Source organism: Oncorhynchus kisutch, linkage group LG16, assembly GCF_002021735.2.
Source record: "Oncorhynchus kisutch isolate 150728-3 linkage group LG16, Okis_V2, whole genome shotgun sequence".
NCBI lineage: Eukaryota > Metazoa > Chordata > Actinopteri > Salmoniformes > Salmonidae > Oncorhynchus > Oncorhynchus kisutch.
In genome coordinates this window covers 7,916,543-7,929,508 of record NC_034189.2, presented here as the reverse complement: position 1 = coordinate 7,929,508, position 12,966 = coordinate 7,916,543, and the positions used below count along the sequence as shown (strand labels likewise).

At 44.9% G+C, this 12,966-nt stretch overlaps 1 protein-coding gene across 1 annotated transcript in view; it reads left to right on the top strand.

The window, feature by feature from the left end:
• Positions 1-1,516: 1,516 nt before the first annotated feature.
• LOC109883969 (pyruvate carboxylase, mitochondrial-like) overlaps positions 1,517-12,966 on the top strand; it is a gene marked incomplete in the record, with an annotated part of 159,587 nt that continues 148,137 nt past the window's right edge. The window contains 1 exon segment of the mRNA XM_031793066.1: positions 1,517-1,743.

The window sequence follows — 12,966 nt, the reverse complement described above, 5'->3', positions numbered from 1 at the left end:
ATGTGTGTACAGCCAGTAGAGGACTGACCACCCCTCAGAGCCTGGTTCCTCTGGTCTACCCAGTACAGCCAGTAGAGGACTGACCACCCCTCAGAGCCTGGTTCCTCTGGTCTACCCAGTACAGCCAGTAGAGGACTGACCACCCCTCAGAGCCTGGTTCCTCTGGTCTACCCAGTACAGCCAGTAGAGGACTGACCACCCCTCAGAGCCTGGTTCCTCTGGTCTACCCAGTACAGCCAGTAGAGGACTGACCACCCCTCAGAGCCTGGTTCCTCCCTACCCAGTACAGCCAGTAGAGGCCTGCCCACCCCTCAGAGCCTGGTTCCTCTCTACCCAGTACAGCCAGTAGAGGACTGACCACCCCTCAGAGCCTGGTTCCTCTCTACCCAGCACTGCAGTAGTGTGTGTGATAGTGTGTGTTTTTGTTTGTCTGACTGTGAACTTGTTGTGTGTGATAGTGTGTGTGTGTGTGTGATAGTGTGTGTGTGTGTGTGTGTGTGTGAGTGATAGTATGTGATAGTGTGTGTGTATGATAGTGTGTGTGTGTGATAGTGTTTGTGTGTGTGTGATAGTGTGTGTGTGATAGTGTGTGTGATAGTGTGTGTGTGTGATAGTGTGTGATAGTGTGTGTGTGTGTGTGTGTGTGTGAGTGTGTGTGATAGTGTGATAGTGTGTGTGAGTGTGTGTGATAGTGTGTGTGTGTGTGTGATAGTATGCAATAGTGTGTGTGTATGATAGTGTGTGTGTGATAGTGTGTGTGTGTGTGTGATAGTGTGTGTGTGTGTGTGATAGTGTGTGTGTGTGTGTGTGTGTGTGTGTGATAGTATGTGATAGTGTGTGTATGATAGTGTGTGTCGGTGTGTGTGTGTGTGTGTGTGTGTGAGTGTGTGTGTGTGTGATAGTGTGTGTGTGTGCGATAGTGTGTGTGTGTGATAGTGTGTGTGTGTGATAGTGTGTGTGTGTGATAGTGTGATAGTGTGTGTGTGTGATAGTGTGATAGTGTGTGTGTGTGATAGTGTGATAGTGTGTGTGTGTGATAGTGTGTGTGTGTGATAGTGTGATTGTGTGTGTGACAGTGTGATAGTGTGTGTGTGTGATAGTGTGTGTGTGTGTGATAGTGTGTGATAGTGTAATAGTGTGTGTGTGTGATAGTGTGATAGTGTGTGTGATAGTGTGTGATAGTGTGTGTGTGTGTTTAGGGTGTGTGTGTTTAGGGTGTCCTTGGAGGTAAAAATGTGATGCAGAATTAGTATGAAGAACAGAACAAACTCAACCCTTATCTTCAGGTCTCCTCTTTTCCCTCCCTCCCTCCCTCCCTCCCTCCCTCCCTCCCTCCCTCCCTCCCTCCCTCCCTCCCTCCCTCCCTCCCTCCCTCCCTCCCTCCCTCCCTCCCTCCCTCCCTCCCTCCCTCCCTCCCTCCCTCTCCTCTCCTCTCCTCTCCCTCTTTCAGTGTAATCCTCAGCTCTCTGATTGGTTGTGACAAGAAGGGGGTTTGTACTGTGTACCGAGAGAGAGAGAGACTTAACTGTTCAACAGTCAGCCAAACCAGCTGCCGATTGAAACACGTCAAGGTTCTACAGGTTACTGAAGGTGTCTGTCAGTCTGTTAAAGGAGTCCCTCATCCTCTTCCCGTAGTCAGGCTGTCTGTGTCCGCTCCAAACCCAACGGTTCTGTGTGTAGGACCACACACTCGGGTTCAGGTTGTCTACGTTGTTTCCGCAGAGAGGATTCAGACAGACTACAGTAAGTACTGCTGTGTGGTGGGTTTCATTGTTGTCATTTGCACTTTGAGTAACTTTGTTTAAGAGAGAGTGTGTGTGTGTGGGCATATTGGTGAGGTTAACTTTTAAAATGTGTGTGTGTGTGTGTTATAGTGTGTGTTTGTGTGACTGTGAACTTGTTGTGTGTGTGTGTGTGATTGTGTGTGATATTGTGTGTGTGTGTGTGATTGTGTGTGATATTGTGTGTGTGTGTGAACTTCTTGTGTGTGTGTGTGTGTGTGTGTGTGTGTGTGTGTGTGTGTGTGTGTGTGTGTGTGTGTGTGTGTGTGATAGTGTGTGTGATATTGTGTGTGTGTGAACTTATTGTGTGTGGGATAGTGTGTGTGTGTGTGTGTGTGAACTTCTTGTGTGTGTGTGTGTGATAGTGTGTGTGTGTGAACTTGTTGGATGTGTGTGTGTGTGTGTGTGTGTGTGTGTGTGTGTGTGTGTGTGTGTGTGTGTGTGTGTGTGTGTGTGTGTGTGTGTGCATATTGTTTCAGGTTACTTTGTATTTGTGTGTGACGACTATTGGTGAACACCTTGCTTCATTGGTTCGTTCCTGTTCCTGTGGTGTCTTTCTCTGTTTGACCTTTGAACCTAGTCCACATGGTGGTGGTTTGGCAAAGCGTGTGGGTGTAAGTGTGTGTGGGTGTACGTGTGTGTCTTCTCTTGTACAACTTTTGTAGATGGTGATCTCATAGTACAAACTGGGACACAATAATAATAATAACAATAACAACAATAACAACAACAATGACAATGACAATAACACAATAACAACAATAGTAATAATAACAATAACAACAACGACAACAATAACAACAATAACAATAACAGCAAGAACAATAACAACAATAATAATAACAACAACAACAATAACAACAATAACAATAATAACAACAATAACAATAACAACAATAACAACAATAACAAAAATAACAAAAATAACAATAATAATAATAACAACAAATAGCATTATAATATAATTAGGTGGATGCTTACATTTGTCTGATTTCACACATGTACAAGTGTTGTATTCTACCTATGTGTGAAATGGAAATTCGTTGTTTTTGTTGTTGTTTGTTGTTTGTTGTTTTTGCATCCTCCCTCTGAGATTGAACTGAATCTGGGGGTGTGTTTCGACGATGATGATGATGATGATGGTCCGAGTTTTACTAACGCAATGATACTTTCCAACTACCTTTCTGACCATCCAGGATGTTATCTGAGTGTATTGGCAGTCCTACTAGTGTCAATAGGGTTTCATAGTGCTGTCTCTTGTCTAATGGGGGGGGGGGAGGGCGGGGGGGCTGTTAGTTCCTCTAGAGTTGACTTAGTTAGATACTCTGCCAATACACCTACTATAATGGACAAACACCAGGGCAGAGCAGAGAGACAGAGGAGGAAGGGAGAGAGGGGAGAGAGGGAGAGAGGAGAGAGGGAGAGAGGAGAGAGACAGAGGAGAGAGGGACAGAGGAGAGAGGGACAGAGGAGAGAGGGACAGAGGAGAGAGACAGAGGAGAGAGAGAGACAGAGGAGAGAGAGAGACAGAGGAGAGAGAGAGACAGAGACAGAGGAGAGAGAGAGAGAGACAGAGACAGAGGAGAGAGAGAGACAGAGGAGAGAGGGACAGAGGAGAGAGGAGAGAGGGACAGGGGAGAGAGGGACAGAGGAGGGAGGGACAGAGGAGGGAGGGACGGAGAAGGGAGTGACAGAGGTGAGAGGGACAGAGGTGAGAGGGACAGAGGTGAGAGGGACAGAGGAGAGAGGGACAGAGGAGAGAGGGACAGAGGAGAGAGGAGAGAGGGACAGAAGAGGGAGGGACAGAGAAGGGGGGGATAGAGAAGGGAGTGACAGAGGAGAGAGGGACAGAGGAGAGAGGGACAGACGAGGGAGGGACAGAGGAAAGAGGGACAGACGAGGGAGGGACAGAGGAAAGAGGGACAGAGGAGAGAGGGATAGAGGAGAGAGGGACAGAGGAGAGAGGGACAGACGAGGGAGGGACAGAGGAGAGAGGGACAGAGCCCATTAGATCTGTAGCAGATCCCCGTATCTTAGGGGAAGTCAAAGGCCAGACAGATACTGTATTGATCTGTGTGTGTGTGTGTGTATGTGTGTGTGTGTGTGTGTGTGTGTGTGTTGGTGTGTGTTTGAATAGGTGGATAACAGTGTGTCATAGAAGAAGCAGAACTTTGAGCTGTGGAGAGTTAATAGATGACTGTCCAACTGTTTGTCAAATGTGGACAGTTTGTGTGTGTTGGTGTGTGTGTTTTTGTGTGTTGGTGTGTGTGTGTTTGTGTGTCTGGTTGTGTTTGTGTGTGTGTGTGTGTGTGTGTGTTGTGTGTGTGTGTGTGTGTGTGTGTGTGTGTGTGTGTGTGTGTGTGTGTGTGTGTTTTGTGTGTGTGTGTGTCTGTGTCTGAGTGTGTGTGTGTGTGTGTGTCTGTGTGTGTGTGTGTCTGTGTGTCTGTGTGTGTGTGTGTGTGTGTCTGGTTGTGTTTGTGTGTGTGTGTCTGGTTGTGTGTGTGTTTTGTGTGTGTGTGTCTGTGTCTGAGTGTGTGTGTGTGTGTCTGTGTGTGTGTGTGTGTGTGTGTGTGTCTGTGTCTGTGTCTGAGTGTGTGTGTGTGTGTGTGTGTGTGTGTGTGTGTGTGTGTGTGTGTGTGTGTGTGTGTGTGTGTGTGTCTGTGTCTGTGTCTGTGTCTGTGTGTGTGTGTGTGTGTGTGTGTGTGTGTGTGGGAGAGAGAGACAGGAGACGGAGGAAAATAAACTCTCCATTTGTCCTGAATTATAATGGGATACTCTGAGGTAGACATTAACCCACATTTACCCTGAGACAGCAACACCCTACTCCTCTGGTAGAAAGGATACTGGAAATACACACAGAATGGCCATAAGTAGCAGACTCCACGCCAAAAGTAAAAAGGTTTCTGATGAACTCACCCAGCAGTGTTGAACAGAGACCAGGTTGTGTGGAATCCAGCTCAGATGAGATAAATTCTTCCCCAAATGTCAATACCTCAAACAAATATGAATGATGAAACACCTGCCTTGTACCTGTGTGTTGTCCTCTGTAGTTGAGAGCTGCTTAAATAATCCATACCTTTTAATAAACGATAAACGTGTTTGTGTGTGTGTGTGTGTGTGTGTGTGTCTGTGTGTGTGTCTGTGTCTGTGTGTGTGTGTGTGTCTGTGTGTGTGTGTGTGTGGTTGGACTTTACTCTCTGACTAAGCAACTATACGACTTTGCCAAACAATAGATAATCAATGTGATTGATTGTTTGATCGGTCAGCTTACTTCAAACAGTTTAGAGCTACGGAATCTCTCCGAGAAATAGACATCACTGATTGGTGAAATGAGACGTGACAACACTATTCTAACACATGGCAATTTATAAACATTGTGACCTTCGTCCATAACATATTATATTATTATTATTATATAGTTAAATAGGGAATAGGCTACCGTTTGGGATGTTTGGGATGTTTGGGATGTTTGGGATGTTTGGGATGTTGTCGGGAATGTTTTATGTATCCTTGGCAACATATTTGACACAGTTTTTCTCGAATGAATCCCAGTCTGACTCTTCTTCAGCATGAGAACTACCAGTCGCTCTGTGAGTGTCCTTGAGTTGACTATACTAAGGACACAGTTATTATTATCCTTGAGTTGACTATATCAATGACACAGTTATTAGTGTCCTTGAGTTGACTATACTAAGGACACAGTTATTAGCGTCCTTGAGTTGACTATATCAATGAGACAGTTATTAGTGTCCTTGAGTTGACTATATAAAGGACACAGTTATTAGTGGCCTTGAGTTGACTATATCAATGACACAGTTATTAGCCAGCCAGGTCAGCCTTGAACAGCCAGGTCAGCCGTGACACAAGACAGTATTGTTATGTACAGGACACGGTTATTAACATTTAGCATGATCGTTAGCTTTAAAAAGGATTTGACCAGAAGACTGTTACTGGTACATCTGTTCTCAGGCTGGTTCTGATTTTAGACAACATGTACAGTACCAGTCAAATGTTTGGACACACCTACTCATTCCAGGGTTTGGACACACCTACTCATTCCAGGGTTTGGACACACCTACTCATTCCAGGGTTTGGACACACCTACTCATTCCAGGGTTTGGACACACCTCCTCATTCCAGGGTTTGGACACACCTACTCATTCCAGGGTTTGGACACACCTACTCATTCCAGGGTTTGGACACACCTACTGATTCCAGGGTTTGGACACACCTACTCATTCCAGGGTTTGGACACACCTACTCATTCCAGGGTTTGGACACACCTACTCATTCCAGGGTTTGGACACACCTACTCATTCCAGGGTTTGGACACACCTACTCATTCCAGGGTTTGGACACACCTCCTCATTCCAGGGTTTGGACACACCTCCTCATTCCAGGGTTTGGACACACCTACTCATTCCAGGGTTGGACACACCTACTCATTCCAGGGGTTTGGACACACCTACTCATTCCAGGGTATGGACACACCTACTCATTCCAGGGTTTGGACACACCTACTCATTCCAGGGTTTGGACACACCTACTCATTCCAGGGTTTGGACACACCTACTCATTCCAGGGTTTGGACACACCTACTCATTCCAGGGTTTGGACACACCTACTCATTCCAGGGTTTGGACACACCTACTCATTCCAGGGTTTGGACACACCTACTCATTCCAGGGTTTGGACACACCTACTCATTCCAGGGTTTGGACACACCTACTCATTCCAGGGTTTGGACACACCTACTCATTCCAGGGTTTGGACACACCTACTCATTCCAGGGTTTGGGACACACCTACTCATTCCAGGGTTTGGACCACACCTACTCATTCCAGGGTTTGGACACACCTACTCATTCCAGGGTTTGGACACACCTACTCATTCCAGGGTTTGGACACACCTACTCATTCCAGGGTTTGGACACACCTACTCATTCCAGGGTTTGGACACACCTACTCATTCCAGGGTTTGGACACACCTACTCATTCCAGGGTTTGGACACACCTACTCATTCCAGGGTTTGGACACACCTACTCATTCCAGGGTTTGGACACACCTACTCATTCCAGGTTTGGACACACCTACTCATTCCAGGGTTTGGACACACCTACTCATTCCAGGGTTTGGACACACCTACTCATTCCAGGGTTTGGACACACCTACTCATTCCAGGGTTTGGACACACCTACTCATTCCAGGGTTTGGACACACCTACTCATTCCAGGGTTTGGACACACCTACTCATTCCAGGGTTTGGACACACCTACTCATTCCAGGGTTTGGACACACCTACTCATTTCCAGGGTTTCTTTATTTGGACTATTTTCAACATTATGGATTCATGTAGTAACCAAAAAACTGTTAAACAAATCAAAATATATTTTACATTTGAGATTCCTTTGCCTTGACGACAGCTTTGCACACTCTTGGCATTCTCTCAACCAGCTTCATGAGATATTCACCTGGAATGCTTTTCCAACAGTCTTGAAGGAGTTCTCACATATGCTAAGCACTTGTTGGCTGCTTTTCCTTCACTCTGCGGTCCAACTCATCCAAAACCATCTCAATTGGTTTGAGGTCGGGTGATTGTTGGAGGGCCATGTCATCTGATGCAGCACTCCATCACTCTCCTTCTTGGTTAAACAGCCCTTACACAGCCTGGAGGTGTGTTTGAATCATTGTCCTGTTGAAAAAAAATGAGAATCCTACTAAGCACAAACCAGATGGGATGGCGTATTGCTGCAGAATGCATTTGTAGCCATGCTGGTTAAGTGTGCCTTGAATTCTAAATCAATCCCCGACAGTGTCACCAACAAAGCACCCCACACCATCACTCCTCCTCCTCCTCCATGCTTCACGGTGGGAACCACACACCATCACACCTCCTCCTCCATGCTTCACGGTGGGAACCACACACCATCACACCTCCTCCTCCATGCTTCACGGTGGGAACCACACACCATCACACCTCCTCCTCCATGCTTCACGGTGGGAACCCCACACCATCACTCCTCCTCCTCCTCCATGCTTCACAGTGGGAACCACACACCATCACACCGCCTCCTCCATGCTTCACATTGGGAACCACACACCATCACACCTCCTCCTCCATGCTTCATGGTGGGAACCACACATGCGGAGATCATCTGTTAACCTACTCTGCATCTCACAAAGACACGACGGTTAGAACCAAAAAAATCTCAAATTTGGACTCATCAGACCAAAGGACAGATTTCCACCGGTCTAATGTCCATTGCTCGTGTTTCTTGGCCCAAGCAAGTCTCTTCTTATTATTGGTGTCCTTTAGTAGTTGTTTCTTTGCAGCAATTCGACCATGAAGGCCTGATTCACGCAATCTCCTCTGAACAGTTAATGTTGAGATGTGTCTGTTACTTGAACTCTGTGAATCATTTTATTTAGGCATCAATTTCTGAGGCTGGTAACTCTAAGGAACTTATCCTCTGCAGCAGAGGGAACTCTTGGTCTTCAATTCCCTGTGGTACCACCCCTACCTTGTCACCACACAACTGACTGGCTCAAACGCATTAAGAAGGAAAAAGATTATTCTGTTAATTGAAATGCATTCCAGGTGACTACCTCATGAAGCTGGTTGAGAGAATTCCAAGAGGGTGCAAAGCTGCCATCAAGACAAAGGTTGGCTACTTTGAAGAGTATATTTTCATTTGAAGAATACATTTTCAGCATTTTTTGGTTACTACATGATTCCATTTGTGTTATTTCATAGTTTTGATGTCTTCACCATTATTCTACAATGTAGAAAATAGTAAAAATAAAGAAAAACCCTGGAATGAGTAGGTGTGTCCAAAACTTTTGCCTGGTACTGTATGTGTTTTGTTACTTTACGACTGTGTGGGTGTGTGTTTTGTAACTCCTGAACAATGTGTGTGTTGTAACTCCTCAGCAATGTATGTGTGTGTGTGTTTCCTGTTTATAGCAGAAAGCCAAGACTGTACCAGCACCAGAGTGGTGGTCAAATCTAACCTGTCTCATTCCGGAAAGATGGTGTGTGTGTGTGTGTGTGTTCACTAAAACCAAAAGCTTTTAGTCAGTTCTCCCCACCCTCATCATCCTCTGTGGAGTCTGTTGGTTGCAGTACCAGCTATCACCACAGAGTGGAAGCAGAGTCCTGTAAAACAGATGCATCAGCATCACTCAGACAGTAGAATAAACATTCGCAGATAGGAAGCTGTAATCTATGATAATGTTAAATTGGAAAAACTACTGAGGTGAGGTAGATGAGATGAGATGAATGAGATGAGATGAATGAGATGAGATGGGATGAATGAGATGAGATGAGGTGAGATTAATGAGATGAGGTGAGGTGAATGAGATGAGGTGAATGAGATGAGATGAGATGAGGTGAATGAGATGTATGCGATGAGGTGAATGAGATGAGATGAATGATATGAGATGAGGTGAATGAGATGAGGTGAATGAGATGAGATGAGGTGAATGAGATGAGGTGAATGAGATGAGATGAGATGAATGAGGTGAATGAGATGAGATGAGGTGAATGAGATGAGATGAGGTGAATGAGATGAGATGAGGTGAATGAGATGAGCTGAGGTGAATGAGATGAGGTGAATGAGATGAGATGAGATGAAGTGAATGAGATGAGATGAGATGAATGAGATGAGATGAGGTGAGGTGAATGAGATGAGATGAGGTGAATGAGATGAGGTAAATGAGATGAAGTGAATGAGATGAGATGAGGTGAATGAGATGAGATGAATGAGATGAGATGAGGTGAATGAGATGAGATGAATGAGGTGAATGAGATGAGATGAGGTGAATGAGATGAGGTGAATGAGATGAGATGAATGAGATGAGGTGAATGAGATGAGGTGAATGAGATGAGATGAGGTGAATGAGATGAGTTGAATGAGATGAGATTAATTAGATGAGGTGAATGAGATGAGGTGAATGAGATGAGATGAATGAGGTGAATGAGATGAGATGAGGTGAATGACATGAGGTGAGGAGAGGTGAATGAGATGAGTTGAATGAGATGAGGTGAATGAGATGAGATGAGGTGAATGAGATGAGGTGAGATGAGGTGAATGAGATGAGATGAGGTGAATGAGATGAGAGGAATGAGATGAGATGAATGTGGTGAATGAGATGAGATGAGGTGAATGAGATGAGGTGAGGAGAGGTGAATGAGATGAGGTGAGATGAGGTGAATGAGATGAGGTGAGATTAATGAGATGAGGTGAGGAGAGGTGAATGAGATGAGGTGAGGAGAGGTGAATGAGATGAGATGAATGAGATGAGATTAATGAGATGAGGTGAGGAGAGGTGAATGAGATGAGGTGAATGAGATGAATGAGATGAGGTGAGGAGAGGTGAATGAGATGAGGTGAGATTAATGAGATGAGGTGAATGAGATGAGGTGAGATTAATGAGATGAGGTGAATGAGATGAGATGAGATGAGATGAATGAGATGAGGTGAGATGAATGAGATGAGGTGAGATTAATGAGATGAATGAGGTGAATGAGATGAGATGAGATGAGATTAATGAGATGATATATATATATATATATTTTTTCACCTTTATTTAACCAGGTAGGCAAGTTGAGAACAAGTTCTCATTTACAATTGTGACCTGGCCAAGATAAAGCATAGCAGTTCGACAGATACAACGACAGAGTTACACATGGAGTAAAACAAACATACAGTCAATAATACAGTATAAACAAGTCTATATACGATGTGAGCAAATGAGGTGAGAAGGGAGGTAAAGGCAAAAAAGGCCATGGTGGCAAAGTAAATACAATATAGCAAGTAAAACACTGGAATGGTAGTTTTGCAGTGGAAGAATGTGCAAAGTAGAAATAAAAATAATGGGGTGCAAAGGAGCAAAATAAATAATTAAATACAGTTGGGAAAGAGGTAGTTGTTTGGGCTAAATTATAGGTGGGCTATGTACAGGTGCAGTAATCTGTGAGCTGCTCTGACAGTTGGTGCTTAAAGCTAGTGAGGGAGATAAGTGTTTCCAGTTTCAGAGATTTTTGTAGTTCGTTCCAGTCATTGGCAGCAGAGAACTGGAAGGAGAGGCGGCCAAAGAAAGAATTGGTTTTGGGGGTGACTAAAGAGATATACCTGCTGGAGCGTGTGCTACAAGTGGGAGATGCTATGGTCACCAGCGAGCTGAGATAAGGGGGGACTTTACCTAGCAGGGTCTTGTAGATGACATGGAGCCAGTGGGTTTGGTGACAAGTATGAAGCGAGGGCCAGCCAACGAGAGCGTACAGGTCGCAATGGTGGGTAGTATATGGGGCTTTGGTGACAAAACGGATGGCACTGTGATAGACTGCATCCAATTGGTTGAGTAGGGTATTGGGGGCCACTTTGTAAATGACATCGCCGAAGTCGAGGATTGGCAGGATGGTCAGCTTTACAAGGGTATGTTTGGCATGAGTGAAGGATGCTTTGTTGCGAAATAGGAAAATTAGGTGAGATTAATGAGATGAGGTGAATGAGATGAGATGAGATTAATGAGATGAGGTGAATGAGAGGCTTTGAGTCTAGGAGGTTATAAAGGGAGGTAGTATTGATGTGTGTGTGTTGGGGTGGAAGTATTGATGTGTGTGTGTTGGGGTGGAAGTATTGATGTGTGTGTGTTGGGGTGGTAGTATTGATGTGTGTGTGTTGGGGTGGTAGTATTGATGTGTGTGTGTTGGGGTGGTAGTATTGATGTGTGTGTGTTGGGGTGGAAGTATTGATGTGTGTGTGTTGGGGTGGAAGTATTGATGTGTGTGTGTTGGGGTGGAAGTATTGATGTGTGTGTGTTGGGGTGGTAGTATTGATGTGTGTGTGTGTTGGGGTGGTAGTATTGATGTGTGTGTGTTGGGGTGGAAGAGTATTGATGTGTGTGTGTTGGGGTGGTAGTATTGATGTGTGTGTGTGTGTTGGGGTGGTAGTATTGATGTGTGTGTGTGTGTTGGGGTGGAAGTATGATGTGTGTGTGTGGGGTGGTAGTATTTGATGTGTGTGGGTTGGGGTGGTAGTATTGATGTGTGTGTGTGTGTGTTGGGGTGGTGGTAGTATTGATGTGTGTGTGTGTGTTGGGGTGGTAGTATTGATGTGTGTGTGTTGGGGTGGTAGTCAATGAGTATTGATGTGTGTGTGTTGGGGTGGTAGTATTGATGTGTGTGTGTGTGTGTTGGGGTGGTAGTATTGATGTGTGTGTGTTGGGTGGTAGTATTGATGTGTGTGTGTGTTGGGGTGGTAGTATTGATGTTGTGGTGTGTGTTGGGGTGGTAGTATGATGTGTGTGTGTTGTGGTGGTAGTATTGATGTGTGTGTGTGTGTTGGGGTGGTAGTATTGATGTGTGTGTGTGTTGGGGTGGTAGTATTGATGTGTGTGTGTGTGTTGGGGTGGGTAGTATTGATGTGTGTGTGTTGGGGTGGTAGTATTGATGTGTGTGTGTTGGGGTGGGTAGTATTGATGTGTGTGTGTGTTGGGGTGGTAGTATTGATGTGTGTGTGTGTGTTAGGGGTGGTAGTATTGATGTGTGTGTGTTGGGGTGGTAGTATTGATGTGTGTGTGTCCTATCTGTGTAGAGTACAGTAGTGTGTGTGTGTGTGTGTGTGTGTGTGTGTGTGTGTGTGTGTGTGTGTGTGTGTGTGTGTGTGTGTGTGTGTGTGTGTGTGGTGTGTTGTGTGTGTGTGTGTGTGTGTGTGGTGTGTGTGTGTAGTGTGTGATTTGGTAGTTGGATGTTAGTGCTGGGTAAAATGCCCAATGAAAAGTAAAGTGTGGAGATTCCATAAAGTTAAAGGCTTTGGCTATAGACATAAAAGGTTCTCCCTCAGTCCCTCACCTCTCTCTCATTGTCCACCAGAGTTTCACTGCTGCCAACTGGCTTGTTCTGGTGGTCCATTACTTTTTAGCATCTCTCTCCCTTGATTCTCTCTCTCTCTCTCTCTCTCTCTCTCTCCCTTGATTCTCTCTCTCTCTCTCTCTCAATTCAATTCAATTCAATTCAATTCAAGGGCTTTATTGGCATGGGAAACATGTGTTAACATTGCCAAAGCAAGTGAGGTAGACAACATACAAAGTGAATATATAAAGTGAAAAACAACAAAATGAACAGTAAACATTACACATACAGAAGTTTCAAAACAGTAAAGACATTACAAATGTCATATTA